We start from the raw sequence: 21,460 nt of genomic DNA, 5'->3' as shown, positions 1-21,460 counted from the left end.
GAAGCCAGCTCTGCGCTAGGGGCGTGCCCAGCCCCCGCCAAGGCGCCAGCCCCACCCGACCCACGTGGGCCTGCTTGCGCATGCGCTGAAAGAAGCCGAAGGGGACGCCGGGAGCAGGTGGGGCTCGCGGAAGTAGGGCGGCTAGTCCAGGGGCCCAGAGTTGGACGAGAGTTGTGTTCAGTCCTGGGCCACAGTGGGGACGGCACGCGGGGGAAGGGGAGGGGACGGAGACCGAAGAGCGGAGATACTTATATTTCTTTTCTTTCCTTAAATCACTTGCCTGGCAGGAAGAGGCCGGAAGTTGCATCTCTGGAAAAGTAAACTCTTAGGCCTGGGGATGGCAGGCGGGACACGCGCCTCTCTTGGGGTCTGGAGGAGACGCCCGGGGATGGTCCCTGGTGAGCTGCGTGATGGTGGAAAGCTGGACTGGTTTCCAGAAAGGCGAAGCCGAGGCCTCTTCCTCTGAACTTCTGACACATTCTTTGACTTGCCTGTGGCCTTAGTTTTCAGTCCTGTATTGCACGTTTATGTTTGTGGTGCATTTCTCCATCTGGTGCGTTAAAGGCAGGGACAGTATCTTATTTGTCTTGATGTAACAAACTTGGATGGGACCAGGTGCTGAGCAAATATTTGTTAAATGAATGGCTGTTTATTGAACCGTTGGGTATCTTGCACTGTTCTAAACTTTGGGAGACAGCAATGAACAAAACAATGAATCCCTGCAATCTTGCAACTTAAAAGTAGGGAAAGTAGTTTATACAGTAAGTTAAATACAGTTATTTAGGGGCTTAGTGAGTTGGAAATTTATAGTTTTAAATAGGGGAAGTGGAGTATTGAGGGAAGGTGACATTTGAGAAAGTTCCTCAAGGAAGGTAGGGAGGATTCCAAGCTGAGAACAAGTGTGAAGGCGTGGGCAGGTAACCAGGGGAAGAGTAGAAAGATGAGGGTGGATAGTTCTGGAGGTGGCAGGCTGGCTAGGTGATGCAGAAGTTGGCCATCACAGGGACTTTGACTGTCATTCTGAGTGAGATGGGAAATTGTAAGAGGGTTTGATCAGAGGATGAGGAGACTGAGGGGAACGTCTTTGCAAGATTGTTACAGAGGGTAATCTCCATGGGAACAGAAAGGGGCAACACAGGTATATGGAAGCGTTTTAGGATCAGTGCTTAAGCTCAAGGAAGACTTCTCTGGCAGTGGTTTCAAAGGAACTGGGTGAAGAGAGGGAATTGTGGAAAATTATCTGGAGATCATTAAAAAAGCAAAATCATACCTCTCTAATTCCTAATTTGTGGCAAGAGAGCTGGACTACAAATCTCTGCCCTCCCTATACCTCCCCCCAACCCCCAACAGGGACGGTAGAAGCTTTCAGACTTGCTAACTTAATGTAGGTCAGGTTTTATGAAATGTTTGGGAAGAAATGAAGATGCAATAGGGAACAAATCTAGAATTTTCAGTCTAAGAATAATTTTGTTTGAGAAAGGAAAACCAAACAAATTAACAAAAATCGTGGCGTTAAATATGGGGAAAGTACACTGAAGTGTAAGAAACGCAAGTTTCTTTGAAAATCACAATTCAGAGGTGCTTTTTCCATTTGAGTCCTGGATTTGATTTTGATCTACTTGGTCCTTACAGCTTCCTTGATGGAAACTCAGATTATTGCTTGTGTGGGCCAGATTTGCAGTCAAATACATCTAGTCAGCAGGTTTTAAGTTAGGGTATTGCTGAGGTTATGTGCCTTAATAATGCAGTTATCACTTTTCAAAGATAAGTTGCTTTACCTTAGTTTTTAGTTTTAAAATTTTGTATGTGTGTGTGATGAGGTCTCACTCTTTTACTGAAGCTGGAATTCAGTGGTGCAATCTCAGCTCTCTGCAGCCTTGAACTCCAGACCTCAAGTGATCCTCTCACCTCAGCCTCCCACATAGCTGGAACTATGGGCACAACCACCATGCTTGGATAATTCTCTTATTTTTGTTTTTTGTAGAGATGGGGTCTTGCTGTGTTGTTGGACTTGATCTCCTGGGCTCAAGTGATCCTTCCACCTTGGCCTCCCAATGTGCTGGGAGTACAGGTGTAAGCCACTGTGCCTGGCCTTGCTTGAGTATTGCTTTTCATAATTCTGAGAGTGCAAGATCTGTACTCTGTTTATGTCCTGGTTAGCAACCGTAACATGTTATTTTATTTACAGTTATTTTAATTTACTTTTCTACTGTCTAACCCTCTGCCCCTACCTCCCACCAAACACAGTAAGCCAGGAGGATGGGGTCATTGTGTATCAGTCACTGCTGTATTTCCAAGTGCCTGGCACTTCTTAGGCACTCAACAAATAGTTGTTGGATGAATAAAGTGTTCTTCTCTCTATGAAGATTTATTCCCTTCTGATCTAACTGTGAACTTGGAAACCATCTAAATTTGGTTAGAACTGAATGTAAAATTATGGGCTTGAGTAAAGTAGATGAACTCTGGTGCAAGAACCATGTAATCTTTTTGTACCACTCCCAGCTTTAGAAGCAGAGCACCTGGAGATGAGAAACCTGCCCAGCCAACTTGTCAGCCGAGTCGACCCTGCCAGTCAGTAGAGAGGTCATTGTCATTGTTATAGTTTGCCTTCACATCTGGGGATACCACTTTTTATTTATTTTTTATTTTTATTTTTTTCATAGATAACACTCTTGTCTGCCACAGGCTTCACTTGCTGGGTCTCAGCATAAAGCCAGATGGCCAAGATCAATCAATCTCGCCTCTCTCTCTCTCCCTGTCCATCCCTCTCCATCTCCTCTCCCTCTCTCCCCACCCTCTCTCCCTCTCTCTTTCTTCCTCCCTATCTATCTATCTATCTATCTATCTATCTATCATCTATCTATTTTTTTGAGACGGAGTGTCTTGCTGTGTTGCAGTGGCATGATCTTGGCTCACTGCAACCTCTGCCTCCCAGGTTCAAGCAATTCTCCTGCCTCAGCCTCCCAGGTAGCTGGCATTTGAGACATGCACCACCAAGGCTGGCTAATTTTTTGTATTTTTAGTAGAAGTGGGTTTTCACCATGTTGGCCAGGATGGTCTCTATCTCCTCACCTCATGATCCGCCCACCTCGGCCTCCTTTAGTGCTGGGATTACAGGCATGAGCCACCATGGCCGGTCCGATCTATCTATTTTTTTGAGACAGGATCTCACTGTGTTACCCAGGCTGGAGTGGAGTGGCACGATCATGGCCCACTGCAGCCTTGATTTCCTGGGCTCAGTTGATTCCTCCCACCTCAGCCTCCCCAGTAACTGGTACTACAGGTGCATGCCAATATGCCTGGCTAATTTTTTGTATTTTTTGAGGAGGTGGGTTTTTGCATGTTGTCCAGGTTGGTCTTGAACTCCTGGGCTCAAGTGATCCCCATGCTTCGACCTCCTGTGGTGCTGGGATTACAGAACTGAGGTGTTATGCCTGGCCCTGGCAAGGTATATTAATAAGTGAAAGCAGTTCTTGCTCAGTGGGTAAGAATAGTACTTTAATATTAACTTTCTTAGTATAAATGAAACCTCTGTTTTCTAAAAGTAACCTAATCACCAGAAAATGAACTACAATTACAGGAGAGCTTCCTAGTTGCTCTAATAACTAGAGTTACTAGAAGGCAAGGGTTAGGGCATCCACAAATAACAAATTACATTTATTCTGTATTTTCTTTCTGGTTGCTTGGAATGTGACTCCTGTGGCAGGGCTCCAGCAAAGCTGGAAGGGACTAGTTATAAAGGGAAGAAGGCACTTTGGAAGTGCTTCTGGATAGGATTGGGGAGGTATGGGTGGAGTGGAGTCAAGGGTTTTGTGAAGGCTGAGGGAGGTGAGAGTTGGGGTGTGTGTGTTGGCGGGGAGGGTAAGAATGAAGCCTGGCTTTCCTCATAACTGTGGTGAGAGGAGGACTGGCAGCTGGAGGTGTTAGCAAGCCCTTTACCATTCTTATCCTTTCCTTCCTCTGGGTGTTCATCTTCAGAGGAATTGCAGCAAAGTGGACATGAGAGAAGAGTGAACACGTGTGTGGCATGCATATGTTCACATGTGTACCATTTTCTTCTTCCTCATCTTTCTGCCTGGCGGTTAGGGCTGAGGTGGTTAGGACTGAGGCGGTTGGGGCATGCTCACGTTCACATGTGTACCATTTTCTTCCTCCTCTTTTTTCCGCCTGGCCAACTTGGGCTGGGGTTGGTCAGGGTTGATGTGAGAAGCAGAGAAGGCTTCGGAGTGGAAGATTCTGAAAGGGAAGTGTCCTAGGCTGGCTGGGAGTAAGAAGGGGAGGACTTCCTTTAGAAATGCTTCTCCATGGGTTGATTGTACACTGGTCAGGTGCTGCCTGTACTCTGTTTAGAAGCATTCATGATTATGGGCAGGAGTAATGAAAATATGTTTATTCAGTACTGAGTTCTTGTACCACTTCATACTTTAATAAAAATGTGTTAGTATTATATATTCCCTTCTAAATCTACATTGTCTTCTACATCTTTGCCTGTTTTTCTGGCTCCTAGCTACACATGACAAACATCTGGAAAATGCTTCAAAACTAGGTTGTTAGAGATGAATTTTCTTAGTAAACTCTTCTCCTTGTCAACAAGAAAATTAAAAATGCAGCTGACCCTTGAACAACACAGGGGTTAGGGGCACTGACCCTCCACACAGTCCAAAATCTGTGTGTAACTTTTGATTACCCTAAAACTTAACTATTAATACCCTACTGTTGACTAGAAGTCTTACTGGTAATAAACAGTTGATTAGCACATATTTTATATGTCATATACTATATTTTTAAAAGTAAACTAGAATGTTGCTAAGAAAATCACAAGGAAGAGAAAATTATTTACTGTTCATTAGGAGGACGTAGATCATCACAAAGGTCTTTATACATGTCATTTTCACATTGAGTAGGCTGAGGAGGAAGGGAAGGGATTGATCTTCTTCAGGGATGCCACAGGCAGAAAAATATATAGGTTGAACACCTGTTGTTCAAAAGGACACTATTAAAATCTGGTGACAAGGCTGCAGTGAGGTATAATCCTGCACTACACTCCAGCCTAGGCAACAGGGAGAGACCCTGCCTCAAAGCAAAAAAAACTGGTGGCACACTTTGGCTAATAATTCCTTTGAAGGGCAATGTTGTTTAAAAAAACATTAATTTGAGCTAACTCTAGATTGACGTGCAGTTATAAAAAATACAGTAGTCCTTCTTTATCCTCAGAGGCTAAGTTCTAAGACCTCCCCTCAATGGAGGCCTGAACCCTTATATATATGCTTTTTTCTGTATGGTTGTCTTCCACTCCCAAACCTTTTCTGTGGGTGACCTCCTGTGGATGCCACAAATCCATGGATGTGCAAGTCCCTTATATAAAATGATGTAGTATTTGCATGCAACTTATACACATCCTCCTGTACACTTTCAATCATCTCTAGGTTACTTATAACACTACATACCATGTAAATGCTGTATAAATAGTCATGATACTGTATTTTACAATTTGTGGTTTTATTAGTATATTTGTATTTTTCTATTGTTTTCTTCCCTGGATATTTTCATCTGAGGTTGGTTGACTCTGCAAAGGCAGAACTCACAGATATGTAGGGCTAACTGTACATACATATCTATAATAAAAGAGAGTGACAAAATAATAAAATGGAACAATTAGCACAATATATTGTATTAAAATTCGATTGTTTACTTCTAGAATTCTTATTTAGTATTTTTGGACAATGGTTGACCCTGGGCAAACCATCTAAAGTGGAACTGCAAGTGAGGACTGCTGTAGTCCAGAGAGATCTCTTGTGCCCCTTATCTAGTTTCTCTCAGTGGCAACATCTTGCAAAACCATATAGAATACATAACACAGTCCATACATTGACACTGATACGTGTAAGTAAGATAACTATTTCCATCATCAGAGATTCCTCATATTGCCTTGCAGCCACAACCACTTCCTTCCTTCCTCCTCCTTAGCCCCTGGCAACCACACATTTCTCTATTTCTATAATTTTATTATTTCAAAAATGTTATATCATCAAATTGTGTGGCATATAGCCTTTTTGGATTTTTTTTTCACTCCGAATAATTCTCTAGTGATTCATCTAGGTTGTTGAGTGAATGATAGTTTTGTTCTGTTTTATGGCTGAGTACTATTCCATCATATGGATGAAAGAGTTTAACCATTCAGTCTTTGAAGGATATCTCTATTGTTTCCACTTTTTGGCCATTATGAATAAAGCTGCTGCCAATCACTTGTCTACAGGCAGACCTCAGAGATATTGCAGGTTTGGTCACAATTTTTTGGTTTTCCACTGTATATAAAAATTATGTTTACACTATACATATAGTCTGTTATAAAGGGCGTAATAGCATTATGTCAAACAAATGTATATATATATGTGTATATATATATATATATATATATATATTTTTTTTTTTTTTGAGACAGAGTTTTGCTCTTGTTGCCCAGATTGGAGTGGAATGGCACAATCTTGGCTCACCGCAATCTCTGCCTCCCAGTTCAAGTGATTGTCCTGTCTCAGCCTCCAAAGTAGCTGAGATTACAGGAATGTGCCACCACACCTGGCTAATTTTATATTTTTAGTAGAGAGGGAGTTTCACCATGTTGGCCAGGCTGGTCTTGAACTCCTGACCTCAGGTGATCCACCTGCCTCGGCCTCCCAAAGTGCTGGGATTACAGGTGTGAACTACTGCACCTGACCTCAAATGTACATATCTTAATGAAAAATACTTGATTGCTAAAAAAATGCTAACTATCATCTGGCTTCAGCGAGTCATGATCCTTTTGCTGGTTGAGGGTCTTGCCTCAACGTTGATGGCTGCTGACATCAGTGTGGTGCTTGCTGAAGGCTGGAGTGGCTGTAGCGATTTCTTCAAATAAGCCAACAATGACGTTTGTTGTATTGATTGACTTTTCCTTTCAAGAAAGACGTCTCTGTTACATGAATGCCATTTGATAGCATTTTATCCATGGAAGAACTTTCAACATTGGAGTCAGTTCTCTCAAACCTTGCTGTTGCTTTACAAGTTTATGCAGTATTCTAAATCCTTTGTTGTCATTTCAACACTGCACTCCAGCGACAGGGAGAGCATTTTCACCAGGAGTAGATTTTGTCTCAAGAAACTGCTTTCTTTCCTCGTCCATTAGAAGCAACTCCTAATCTGCTGGTATTTATTTCATTATGGGATTGCAGCAATTCAGTCCTATCTTAAGGCTTCACTTCTAATTCTAGTTGTCTTGCTGTTTCCCCCACATCTGCTATTATTTCCTCCACTGAAATCTTGAACTCCTCAAAGTCAACCATGAGCGTTGTAGTCAAGTTCTTCCAAAGTCTTGTTAATGTTGCTATTTTGACCTCCTCCCATAAATCATGAATATTCTTAACAACCTCTAGAATGGTGGATCCTTTCCAGAAGGTTTTTGCGTTATTTTGCCCATCTCCATCTGAGGAATCACTATCTATGATAGCTATAGTCTTACACAATGTATTTCTTAAATAATAAGACATGAAAGTTGAAATTACTTCTTGATCTGTAGGCTTCAGAATGCATATTGTGGTAGCAGGCATGAAAACATGAATTTCCTTGTACATGTCCATCAGAATGCTCGGGTGGTCAGGTGCATCGTCAATGAGCAGTAATATTTTGAAAGGAATCTTTTTTTTTCTGAGCATTAGGTCTCAACAGTGGGCTTAAGATATTTAATAAACGATGCTATAAACAGATGCACTGTCATGCAGCCTTTGTTTTTTTCAGTTTTACAGCACAGACAGAGTAGAGTTAACTTAATTCTTATGGGCTCTAAGATTGTTGGAATGATCATTGAGCATTGGCTTCAAATGAAAGTCACCAGCTGCATTAACCCTTAACAACAGTCAGCCTGTCGTTCGAAGCTTTAAAACCAGGCATTGACTTCTCCCTATTATGCAGATCCTAGATGGCATCATCTTCCAATATAAGGCTGTTTTGTCTGCATTGAAATCTACCAGCTTCGCCAGTCTTAGCTAGATCTTCAGGATACCTTGCTGCAGCTGCAGCGTCAGCACTTGAGGCTTCATTTTGCACTTTTTGTTATGGAGACTGCTGCTTTCCTTAAACATTATGAACCAACCCCGGCTAGCTTCACTTTTTTTCCGTAGCTTTCTCACCTCTCTTAGCCTTCAAAGAATTGAAGAGTGTTAGGGCCTTTCTCTGGATAGGCTTTGGCTTAAGGAAATGTGGGTGGTTTGATCTTCTATCCAGAGCACTCAGACTTTCTCTATGTTAGTAACAGGCTGTTCTGCTTTTTGAGACAGTCTTGCGCTGTCATTTAGGCTGGAGTGCCGTGGCGCAGTCTCAGCTCACTGCAACCTCTACCTCCTGGGCTCAAGTGATTCTCCTGCCTCAGCCTCCCAAGTAGCTGGGATTAAAGGTGTGTGCCATGACTCCTGCCTAGTTTTAATCATTTGTGTGTTCATTGTAATAACATTTTAATTTCCTCAAGAACTTTGTCTTTGTATTCACAACTTGGCTAACTGGTGCAAGGGGCCTAGCATTCAACCTATCTTTTTTTTTTTTTTTTTCATTCAACCTATCTTGGCTTTTGACGTGCCTTCCCAGCTAAGCTTAATAATTTCTAACTTTTGAGTTAAAATGAGAGACTAACAACTATTCCTGTGACTAACAACTCTTTCTGTCCCTTGAACACTTAGAGGCCTTTCAGTGTTATTAATTGGCCTAATTTCTATATTGTGCGTGTTTTGTTAGATTTACACCTAAATATTTGTTTTTGAGTGACTGCAAATGTTATTGTATTTTTCTTTTCTTCTTCTTCTTTTTTTTTTTTTTTGACAGAGTCTTGCTCTGTTGCTTGGCTGGAGTGCAATAGTGTCTCAGCTCACGGCAGCTGCCACCTCCTGGGTTCAAGTGATTCTCCTGCCTCAGCCTCCTGAGTAGCTGGGATTACAGGTCCGTGCCACCACACCCAGTTAATTTTTGTATTTTTAGTAGAGACGGGGGAGGGGTTTAAATACATTGGCCGGTTGGTCTTGAACCCTTGACCTTGTGATTCTCCTGCCCTGGCCTCGTTACTGTATTTTTAATTGTGTAAATGTGTTCCTTGCTACTATATAGAAATATAGTTGGTTTTGTGTGTTTATTTTGTATCCTGTGACTTTGCCAAATTCATTAATTCTGGATTTTTTTTGAGAATTCTTGGGATTTTTCTGTGTAGATAATTATGTCATCTGCAAATAGGGACAGTTTTATTTCTTCCCTTCTCATCACTCTGCCTTTTATTACCTTTTCTTGCCTTATTTCACTGGCTAGAACTTCCAGCAGCATGTTGAATAAGAGTGGTGAGAAGGACTATCTTTCCTTGCTCCTGATCTTAGGGGGAAGGCATTCAGTCTTTAATCATGAAGCCTAATGTTAGCTCTAGTTTTGTTTTGTTTTTTTATCAAGTTGAGATGTTCCCCTCTATTCTTGTTTTTCTGAGAGTCCTTATCGGGAATGGATGTTGAGTCTCCTTTGACTTTTGTTAGATACCTTTTCTGTATCCCTTGATATGATCATGTGATTTTTCTTCTTTAACTTGTTAATATGGTGGATTACATTGACTGATTTTAAAAAATTAAACTAACCTTGCTTTTCTGGAAGAACCTCCACTTGGTCATGGTGTATATTTTTATATATTGGCAAATTCTATTTGTTGATGTCTTACTAAGGATTTTCATGTTTAAAGGGATATTGGTCTGTCATTGTCCTTTTTTAGTAATGGCTTTGTCTGGCTTTATTATTGTGGAAAAATACTAGCTTCAAAAACTGAATTAGGAAATGTTCCTTCCTTTCCCATTTTCTGAAAGAGGTTGTGTACAATTGATGTTAATTCTTCATTAAATGTTTTGTAGAGTTCACTATTGAAACCTTTAGGCCTGGAGATTTATTTTCTTTTCTCCTTCCTCGCTTCCTTCCCTTCTTTTTTCCAGGAACTCCATCAAGTTCTCAAGGAGATTTCTTTCTTGGGAGTTCTTAAATTATGAATTTAACTTCTTTAATAGTTATAGGGCTATTTGTATTGTCTATTTCATGTTGGTGAATGGTGGTAGTTTGTGTTTTTTAAGAAATTGGTCCATTTTGTCTGTTTTGTGAAATGTATGTATGTAATTAGTTCATAGTATTCCCTTATTATCCTTTGATATGTGCAGAGTCTATAATGATATCCTCTGTTTCATTCCCGATACTTGTGCCTTCTTTTCTCTTTCTTTCTTTCTTTCTTTCTTTCTTTCTTTCTTTCTTTCTTTCTTTCTTTCTTTCCTTTCTCTTTCTTTTCTTTTCTTTTCTTTTCTTTTCTTTTCTTTTTTTTCCCTAGCTTGTCTTGCTCAAGATTTGTCTGTGTTGAAAATATCTTTTCAAAGAACCAGCTCTTTTTTTCATGGACTTCCTATTGGTTTTCTGTTTTCAATTTTATTGATTTCCATTCATTATTATTTCTTTCCTCCTGCTTGCTTTGTGTTTGTTTTGCTTTTGATTTTCTAGGTTCTTTAGGCGGGAGCTTAGATTATTGACTTGAGACTTTTTCTCATTTAATGCTATACATTTTCCTCTTCACAGTGCTTTAACTGTGTCCCACTTTCATTCAGTTCAGTGTATTTTTAGTTCCTTTTTTTTTTTTTGAGACAGAGTCTCACTCTGTCTCTTAGGCTGGAATGTAGTGATCTCGGCTCACTGCAACCTCTGCCTCCTGGGTTCAAGTGATTCTCCTGCCTCAGCCTCCTGAGTAGTTGGGATTACAGTGCTGCCACCACGCCCAGCTGATTTTTGTATTTTTAGTAGAGATGGGGTTTCACTATGTTGGCTAGGCTGGTCTCTAACTCCGGATGTCAAGTGATTTGCCTGCTTCAGCCTCCCAAAGTGCTGGGATGACAGGGTGAGCCACCAAACCTGGCCTTAGTTTCCTTTGAGACTTCCTCTTTGGTCCAGGGCTTGTTCAGTAGTCTGTTGCTTAGTTTCCAAGTGTTTGAAGCCTTTCCTGATTTGATTCCACTGTGGTCAGAGAACACACTGTTTAATTTCACTTCTTTAAACTTGTCATGGTTTTTTCCTGTGGTGCAGGATATGGATGTCTTGACATATATTTTGTGGATACTTGAAAAGAATATGCATTTTGCAGTCATTTGTGGGGTGTTCTATAAATGTCCATTACATCCTGTTGGGTGGATGGTGTTGTAGAGCAACGGGCCTCAACCTTTTTGGCACCAGGGACTGGTTTCATGGAAGACAATTTTTTCATGGATGGGGTGGTAGAGGGGATGGTTTTGGGATGAAACTGCCCCACCTCAGATCATCAGCCATTATATTTTCATAAGGAGCATGTAACCTGGATCTCTTGTATGCCCAGTTCATAATAGGGTTTGCTCCTATGAGAATCTAATGCCCCCACTGAGAGGAAGAATTTATTTCATTCCTCTTGCCTCTGGGTCCCACAGGGGGAATCAGAGTAGCTCAGGTGCTGCTGCAGGTGCAGTTGTTTTGTGTCTCAGCTGTAGAACCCCAGGTTTAGTTAAATCAAATTCTTTATAAAGGGCTGCAAGCAAACCTGCCCAGCCTTACCCCGGAGTGAGGTATCTTCATTTTACTGAACAGTCTGGTGGGAAACACTGTCTCTGTTTTTCTAAGCTGTTTGCTATACACATATCCTTGAAAGATAGTTCAGAACGAAAGCAGCCAGCTCATCTGCTTATAAGACATGCCAAAGTATGAGAGACCCATGGAGAAATGTCTCCCAACCCACAGTACAAGGATTAACATTCTCACTGGTGATTGCAAATCAAGAAAAATAGAATTTATACTCAGTATACCTTGTTTAAGAAAGAAAGTGTGTGAATATTCTTTCCAAATGGTTACGTCTCCAACCCTTTGGCAAACTCAACTGTGCAGAATGGTTTATGGAGAGTCTTGCATGTCTTGAGCAGAGAAAACACACTATGGTTTTGTGCATTTGCGCCAAATTGAAGGTCATAATGGCAGGTCTGAGGAGTTGTAGGTGTTGATTTGCCAGTGGGTGGTGTATTGTAGATGTGAACAGTAATCAAGGATGTATTTATTTGGAACTGTTTATGGCCCTTTCTCAGGGAAGGTCAGCTGCTAATGTCATTATGCAGTAAAGCAATTACAGCATGGAGAAGCATATGCCAGTCTGCAGATTAGCTAAAATTTACCTTGTACCTACTGTGTTACCTAAACCCCTAGAGGTGAAGGTGGAAGATTTTATTTTATTTTTTTTAACCTATCTGAACAGTGGTTGAGGTTGAAGACTTTGAAATCATTTATAAATGAATTTCATGTTGAAAATATCTATCTCAAAAGTTCTGTCAGTTAAAGATGATTTAACCAAGTCTTCTGGAATAATGGTGCTTTCATTTGTATTATGCAGCTAAACCTAAAGAAAAGGCCAAGAAGGTTTCAAATGTTATTTACTGCTTATATAGTCCTAGTTTATAAATGTAGGGTTTTGTTTTCTTAAGTTTTTATATTTTGAGATGGAGCCTCACACTGTTTCCCAGGCTGGAGTGCAGTGGTGCAATCTCGGCTCACTGCAACCTCCAGCTCTTGGTTCAAGTGATTCTCATGTCTCAACCCTTAGAGTAGCTGGGATTACAGGAGTGTGCCACTACACCTGGCTAATTTTTTTCTGTATTTTTAGTAGAGACGGGGTTTCACCATGTTGGCCAGACTTGTCTCAAACTCCTGACCTCAAGTTATCTGTCAGTTATCTGCCTGCCTCAGCCTCCCAAAGGCTGGGATTACAAGCATGAGCCACCATGCCCTGCTATAAATGTAGTTTATAAATACTGAGTTTTATATTTAAAAATATGTGCTTTTGAAAAATTTAAAGCAGATTCTTTGATGTGTATTTATATATTTTGGGAGTACAATTTGATGTTTCAATTCATATATATGTTGTAGAATGAGCAAATCAGGGTACTTAGTGTGACCATTGCCTCATGTATTTATTTCTTTGTGGTGAGGATATTTAAAGATTTCTCTTCTAGCCTTTTGTAATGTACTGTTAACCATAGAACACCAGAACTTATTTTTTCTATTTAATTTCAACTGTACCTTCAACCAGCATCTACCAATCCTCCTTCCACCCCTTCTCCAGTCTGTTGTAATAAGGAAATTTTTGGGGCTGGGCGCGATGGCTCACGCCTATAATCCTAGCACTTTGGGAGGTCAAGGCAGGCTGATCACCTGAGATCAGGAGTTCGAGACCAGCCTGGCCAACATGATGAAATTCAGCTCTACTGAAAATACAAATAATTGCCAGGCATGGCAGCACACACCTGTAGTCCCAGCTACTCAGGAGGTTGAGCAGAAGAATTGCTTGAATGCAGGAGGCAGAGGTTGCAGTGAGCTGAGATTGTGCCACTGTACTCCAGCCTGGGTGACAGAGCAAGACTACAGCGAGACTGTCAAAAACATAAAAAAAAAAAAAAAATTCTTGTTACCTTTTTTCTTTTTATTATAATGTCCAGCTCTTGATATTTTATTGTTACCAAGATCTATTTTTAGAAGAAAATTGTGTTCTCCATCTAAGAGTTAAAATTATGCTTTTGAAGTAGGCCAGGATAGATTAAGTTGCAATTAACATTTTACTTTTAATCATAGTCCTACGTGTGAATTAATTTTAATTTGTCATTCTTATAAACTTTAAACTGAAATTTAATATAAAGTTACTAATCTGCCAAGGTTAAATTTTCTGTAAATGGTGAGCTTATATTATTTATCTCTACTAACAGTATGCTAGGTGTTTGGTCTTTTTAAGAAGGGTAATAGAAATAATTTAGGCTCCCCCAGATCACCCCTGGCATTAAATAACATTTTTTTTTTTGGTAAAATGACATATTTGAATGCTATTTAGTTGTACTTAAGGATTATTTACTCCAAAATGATTAAGGTGCAGTTTCAAAATCATTTGCCTATTCAGTGATTTTTCTCTTAGCAGTTTCCTGCTCTTTCTCCTTTTATACCTAGTCACCTTTATCAATGTAGTTTCCTCACATAAAAAACAGTAACAACTGTATTTAATATTTTCTTTGTATTGATTTTAGTTGTTTTAAAAGTAAGGTGATGGACTCTGTGCCCTGTGATACTGTTCCTAAATCTAGAGGAGATTTAAACACTTAGTCTGATATGTATATGTAATCATGCTAATATACTACACACACACACACACATATATATATATATATATATATATATATATATATATATATTCTATCTATATGTATCTTCAGAGAGAGACTGACTATGGTGTTAAAAGGAAAACTTTTGACAAATTTAATTTAGCAGTGTTTATTTGAGTAAAGAAACTGCATGAATTAGGCAGCATCTGAACCAGTAAAGGTTCAGAGAGCTCTAACCAGCAACAGTATTTCTGTCTATAAATACTCAGCAGGCAGTATTTATAGACCCAAAGCAGAAGTGATAGACAGAAGTAGTCTGATTGGTTACAGCTTGGCTTTTGCCTTATTTTGACATGTTTTGGCAGTTTGAGGCCTGTATCAGCTGAAAGTTTGGCTGCTGTGATTGGCTGAGACTCAGTTACTTATTATAAGAATACACTAGCAAGCTAGGTTGCAGCTTGTTTACATAGTAAGATAGGGTGCAGTTCATTACCTATGGAGGCAGCTTTAGGCCAAATTTAATTGAACAGTGGTTAGAACCTTGCCTTTTTGAAAGTTGTACCTTTTTCATTTGGATAAGACAAACTTTAAAGCAAACTTGACATGACAAGTGTGATTTTACAGTACTTAAACTTAGGGAGTAGATATGCTTTATAAAATATTTCAGTTTTTCAAAATGATTCTCTGTAGGAGTCTGTTAAAATTCTTGTCATAAACATAATTTATTGGAAACTTGCCTATGGCATGAAGGAAGTTCAGCCAGTAGGCAAGTGGTTATAAGGTCTTCTCTGTGTTAACTGCCTTAGTGCTTAGAGTGCTTTTCCTACCCTTAAAGCTTCTAATAGTTAGCTCATTTGCGATTCCATTCTCTTACAAAAAGGTCAAAAACATGCTTTCTTCAAATTCCATAAGGCATATATATATACTGTGTTTTTTTGGTAGTACAGTTAATCCTAATTATTTTCAGATTCTGTATTTGCAAATTCACATGTATACTAACATTTATTTGTAACCCCCTAAACAATACTCATGGCACTTTGTTGGTCATTCTTGGACATGGGCAGAGCAGTGAAAATTTGAGTCACTCAGTATGTTCTCAGCTGAGGTCAAACAAGACAACGCTCTGCCTTTGTTTTTTTGAGATAGGATCCTGCTCTGTTGTCCAGGCTGGGGCTGGAGTTCAGTGGCACAATCTTGGCTCACTGCAACCTCCACCTCCGAGGCTCAGGTGATCCTCCTACCTCAGCCTCCTGAGTAGCTGGGATTATGTTACCACACCCACCCAATTTTGGTAATTTTTTTGTAGAGATAGGGTCTCGCTGTGTTACCCAGGCTGGTCTTGAACTTCTAGGCTCAAGTGATCCTCCTGCCTTGGCCTCCCAAAGTGCTGGGATTATAGGCGTGAGCCACCATGCTCAGTTGCTCTGCCTTCTTGTTTCAGCTCTTATATTGTAAACAAGTGACCAGTTTGTGGTCTATTTAGTGCCATTTTTTTTTTTCATTTTAATGCTTTTCTGTTGGTGATTCTACTATTTAAAATGTCCTCCAAGCATAGTGCAGATATGCCGTCAAGCGTTCCTAGGTGCAGGAAGGCTGTGATGTGCCTTATGGAGAAACTACTGTGTTAGCTAAGCTTTGTTCAGGCAGGTTCTGTAGTGCTGTTGGCTATGAGTTCAGTGCTGATGAATCAGCAAAACATAACGTCTTTTACAACAGAAACACGCATGAAACAAGATTGTGTATTGATTATTTGCCAAAATGTGATGACAGGCTCACAAGATCCTTAACCTGTATTTCCCCTAGGAGCATTGGTTCAGGATTTGCTAATTCAGTGTTCGAAGCCAACTTTATAAACCATAACTACTACCAACAACCAGAATCAACTGCAGTGATGTGTATGTGTTTTTTTTTTGAGTTGATAGAGATTAGTATAATGTCAACAATCAAGTATCTTGTGAGTGTTTTTGCTTATCTTGATGCTTGGCTCTGAGCTTTCGTGTGTGCTGCCTAGTTTTTCACCCAGAAGCTGTCCCCTGCTTGCCCATAGCTCTGCAGCTTAGAGCTCTGCCCTGGGGGAGACCAGCCAGCTTGGGAAGGGGAGCCACTGGGCAGCTTAAGGAGCTTGCATTTAGCTTGTTTTGGCTTTCCTTGGTTGCTGAATTTCCACCACAGGCTTCAGGACTGAAGGGTGAAGGCCCATCTCATTTATGGGGCCTCAAAGCTTCCAAGCTGTGCTTCCCTCCTCATCATCCTTGTAGCTTAGACCAAAAAAGCAGCTGCAGAGGGGAGGGTGCTGGGCTGCTCTGATGCAGTGGTTACTGGCCAGCAAACAGGGACCTCCATACAAGGCAGTTCCTATGCAAGTTTTGTGTTACTTTGTTTGTTTGTAAGAGTTTTGTTTTGCTTTGCATATGGGCTTTACTTCACTGCCCCAAACCAGCTGGGGAAGTATTAGCTAGAACTACAGGTGTTTTAGGCAGAGAGGTTTAAAGACCTTCCTAAGCCCTAGGCACTCTTACTTTTCAAAGCACCACCTGGGTCTTTTGTGTTGAAATATACCCATATCCTACATTAAATCTAACATATATAATTATGAATAGAATCAAGTTGCTGTTGAAATGTTACATTTTATAAATATATAATTAATATTAATTTGGATTAAGAAAGATTTTATATTCTGTAGAAAAAAGATTTTTTTCCATGTCTCATACATTTTCTTGGGTCCTGTGTCTTTAGTGAGATTGCTACGTTAGTGTGTCCTTAGGAAATGGAAAAATTCAGGTTCCCCCACCCACTTTAACTGCTCATTAGTTCTACACACATTTATGGGCGCTGGGTGTGGTGGCTTACACCTGGAATCCTGTGCTTTGGGAAGCTAAAGCAGGAGGATTACTTGAGCATAGGAGTTCAATACCAGCCTGGGCAACATAGTAAGACCCTAGCTCTACACAAAGTTAACAATTAAAAAAAAAACATTTATGGGGCTTCTGAAGTGCCTCATGCTACACAGGCTGTTGGGTCCACATAACCACATGGCATTCTTTCCCTTAAGGAGCTTGTCAGCCAGACCTCTTAAACAGATGACATGAATAAGGGAATGGTAGGCGCTACAGCATGCAGAGGGGCCCGTGGCTCAGCCTAGGGGAGAGGAGGAGCCCCGCTCAAAGGTGTCCTGCAAAAGATAGCCCTTGAGCTGGGTCTTGAAGGAGCCTCTGGGAAAGCAAAGAGGGAGAGGGGTGGAGAGATTTTGGAGAGAAGCCAGGCCTGGAGAGGTGTAGAAAAGGCTTGGCTACAGCGTGGTGCGTGTGAGGAACTGTGAACTGTCATTGTGGCTGGAGGGATATGTGAAAAGCAACTTTGATGGTGACATACACCACTGGAGAGGCAGCAAGGGGCTTGTACCATCCTGAACAAGTTCAGACTCCTCTGGGCATGTGACCTGCTGCTGGTGCCTCCGAATGCTGTTTGGATTTATTTGATGTCTCTTAGTACATATCAGGAGTATGACTAAGTTCTTAGCTCATCACTTCCTTTCCAGTACTCTGTAAGTTTGATATTGTTGGCTTTGTTCAGTTATCCCTTCTTTCCTAAAAAGATATGGAAATAGCTGAGTTTTTAAAATAACTTTTTGTTGATGCTACACATATATCAGAAAAGTGCAAATATAAATATACTGGAAATAGCTTAATTTAAAAAACGTGATCATTGGTAAAATATCAAACAATATTAGAAAGTATATGTAACAAGTCTCTTGGATTTCTGCCCCTCCAGAGACAGCCACTGTTAATGTTTTAGTAAATGTTTTTCTGGACATCACTCCATGCTTATGTTCACATGTAATACACCTGCATTACAAACATGCAGTGATACTGTACACAGGCAGTTTTCTAACTTTTTTTGGGGGGACAGGTTCTGGCTTTGTCTCCCAGGCTGTACTGCAGTGGTGCAATTTCAGTTCACAGCAACTTCTTCCTCCCAGGTTTAGGTGATCCTCCCACCTCAGCCCCCCAAATAGCTGGGTCTACGGGCTTATGCCACCAAGCCTGGCTAACGTTTGTATTTTTAGTAAAGATTGGGTTTCACCATGTTGCTCAGGCTGGTCTCTTGAACTCCTGGACACAAACAGTCCACCCACCTCGGCCTCCCAAAGTGCTGGCATTGCAAGTGGGAGCCACGGTGCCCAGCCCTTTAATTGTTTTCTTTTTTTTTTCTTTTTGAGATAGAGTTTCACTCTTGTCACCCAGGCTGGAGTGCAATGGCCCAATGTCAGCTCACCGCAACCTCTGCCTCCCAGGTTCAAGCGAGCCTCCTGCCTCAGCCTCCCGAATAGCTGGGATTACAGGCATGCAGCACTACACCTGGATAAGTTTGTATTTTTAGTAGAGACAGGATTTCACCATGTTGGTCAGGCTGGTCTCGAATCCTAACCTTAGGTGACCCACCCACCTCGGCCTCCCAAAATGTCGGGATTACAAGTGTGAGCCACTGAGCCCAGACTAACTTGTTTTTTTACTAATATGTCATAGCCATCTTTCAAAGTTGGTATCCATACATCCATATCACCCTTTAATGGCTGCAGGTTATTTAATTTTATTGTGTGGCGTAATTTACTTAACCATTTCTTTACTGGTAGACATTTAATTGGATTCTAATTTTGTTAACTATTAGAAACATTTCAATGAGAGAAAAATTTTAAACATACGCCTTTGTGCACTTATAATCTTCTTGCAAAATGTTTTTATTATAAAAAATTTCAAGCATTTACAAATGGAATACTATATGAGGTTTCATAGATACCCAGCTTCAACAAACAACGATCTACTTTTTTTTTTTTTTGAGACAGAATCTTGTCCTGAGCTCAAGTACATAGCTCACTGCAGCCTCAAACTTTCAGCTCAAGTGATCCTTCTGCCTCAGCCTCCCAAGTAGCTAGGTTTATCGATGTGTGCCATTGCACTCAGCTAATTAAAATTTATTTTTTCTATAGAGATGAGGTCTTGATATGTTGCCCAGGCTGGTCTCAAACTCTCCTGTGCTTAAGTGATCCTCCTGCCTCGGCCTCTTAAGGGCTGGGATTACAGGCATGGGCCACCATGATTGGTCTCTACTATTCTTGACTGTAGTGTTACCCATTTGTATCCACACATGTGATGTAACTGAACAGAACTAAATGCATGTACACGCAGGCATACACATATATACAAACACAAGTGCAGGTAAAACTAGTGAAATCTAAATGAGGTCCATTGCTTGTATCAATGGCAATTTCCTGGCTGTAAAATCGGACTATACTCAAGCAAGATGTGGATGAAGAGGAAATGGGATCCCTGTATTATTTCCTACATCTACATGTGAATCTACAATTTTCTCAAAATAAATAGATTCTAAAAACTATCATTCTGAAAACCCTGATGAAATGAATGTAGATGATGATCATAAATGATGTTAAATCATCAGATATAAGATTGATGGGGAACTTTAGCATGGGTACATCTGGGGCTGAAAACACCTGAACTTACTAATCAATATTAATGAATGAATCAAGCCTCCAGATCTCACTCCCAGTTTATCAGGTGTGGAACTGATACAATAAGGTGTAGAAGAACACGTTAAATGACACCACAATGAGGCCATCAGCCAAGTTCAGATGGTGGAAAATTCTACTGGAAAATGACTTGATTTCCTCAATAAATAGCATGAGAAATAAAGAGAAGAGAGAAAGGCTATATATTAAAAGAGATAGTATCAGCCGATGCAACATTTAGTCTTTGTATGGATCCTAATTTGCATAATATGAGATATTAGAAATTAATGTTAATTCTGTTTATATGATATTATGGTTATGTTTTTAAGTCCTTATCTTAACAGGCTGAGGAATATACAGGCAAAAATGAAATGATGTCCTGTATTTGCTTTCAAATACCTTAGCAGAAGAAAAACAATTATAGAAGTGTAGATTAAAAAAAGGATAGTAGAGACCAATCATGGTGGCCCACGCCTGTAATCCCAGCCCTTAAGAGGCCGAGGCAGGAGGATCACTTAAGCACAGAAGAGTTTGAGACCAGCCTGGGCAACATATCAAGACCTCATCTCTACAGAAAAAAATTTTTTTAATTAGCTGAGTGCAACGGCACACATCTATAATCCTAGCTACTTGGGAGGCTGAGGCAGAAGGATCACTTGAGCTGAAAGTTTGAGGCTGCAGTGAGCTATGTACTTGAGCTCAGGATAAGACTCTGTCTCAAAAAAAAAAAAAAAAGTAGACCATTGTTAACTATTGAAGCTGGGTATCTATGAAACCTCATATAGTATTCCATTTGTAAATGCTTGAAATTTTTCATAATAAAAACATTTTGCAAGAAGATAAGTGCACAAAGGTGTACATTTAAAATTTTTCTCTCATAGAAATGTTTAGTTTTGTGAGAAATTGCCATATTCTTTTTTTATACTGGCTAATTCCATTTTACATTCCTACCAGCAATGTATGTGAATTTCTCCACTCTCACCAACATTTGGGGCTATTGCTGTGTTTTGTTTTAGCCATCCTGATAGGTATGCAAATTAGGATTTAAAATTATTATTTTTTTTAGTACTTTTTAGCTGTAATTCTATAAAGGAGAAACTTTTTTTTTCCATTAGCTGTTTGATAACCCTGAAATACTGTCTGTACAAGAAAGGAAGGGTAAAATATTTTATTTCTTTTCTTCTACCAGCCCTCACTTTGGAAAGCCCTACTTTTCAGAAAAACAAATTAGTGGCCTGCTAGCCTCCAGAATGACTAATTAGCTTTTTAAAAAAGTGTTATTATGAACTCATGGGTTTATAAGATACTTGATATAATATCTTCTCAGGGTGAATTATTAGAAAAGAAATTACCATATCAAAGGGTAGACAAATTTAAAATTTTGATACAGATTACCCACTTACCTCCAGGTAGGCTGTTTCATTTTATGTTCTTGCCAGTAGTTTATAAAAAAATATTAATTTCTCTGTATTCTTGCCAACACTGGTTGGCTAGTTTTAAATTATTCTTATTATACCAGTCTGATGGCAAAATTGATACCTGTTGTTTCTCTTTCAGTTCTTTAGTTAGAAGTAAAGCTGATCTTTTCACATTATTGGCTTAAATTTAGTCAGTTCTCTGTTAATTACCTTTATCCTTGTTTCTATTAGGATATAGGTCTCTTTTTAAACATTTTTATGTTATTACAACTGTCAGTCTTTTCCTTGATGATTGCTGCTTTGTCTTTGCTGAGAGCTTTTCCTATCTTAAGATTATA

The 21,460-nt window shown here is 40.0% G+C and overlaps 1 protein-coding gene across 7 annotated transcripts in view; it reads left to right on the top strand.

The window, feature by feature from the left end:
* Positions 1–80: 80 nt before the first annotated feature.
* Positions 81–21,460, top strand: part of C6H2orf76 (chromosome 6 C2orf76 homolog) — a 63,106-nt gene continuing 41,726 nt past the window's right edge. For 2 of the 7 annotated variants that reach the window (XM_008999020.5, XM_002749518.7), the window contains exon 1: positions 81–117. The gene's annotated coding sequence lies outside the window, so the exon portion shown is untranslated. Of the gene's footprint in view, positions 399–8,309; positions 8,426–8,847; positions 8,962–21,460 lie in introns of all 7 variants that reach the window. The other 5 variants (XM_054257705.2, XM_054257707.2, XM_054257706.2 and 2 more) reach the window with 5 other exon arrangements.

This window comes from Callithrix jacchus, chromosome 6 (genome assembly GCF_049354715.1).
Source record: "Callithrix jacchus isolate 240 chromosome 6, calJac240_pri, whole genome shotgun sequence".
In the NCBI taxonomy this organism is placed as follows: Eukaryota; Metazoa; Chordata; class Mammalia; order Primates; family Cebidae; genus Callithrix; species Callithrix jacchus.
The sequence above is the reverse complement of the archived record's forward strand: the minus strand, read 5'-3'. Positions and strand labels throughout refer to the sequence as shown.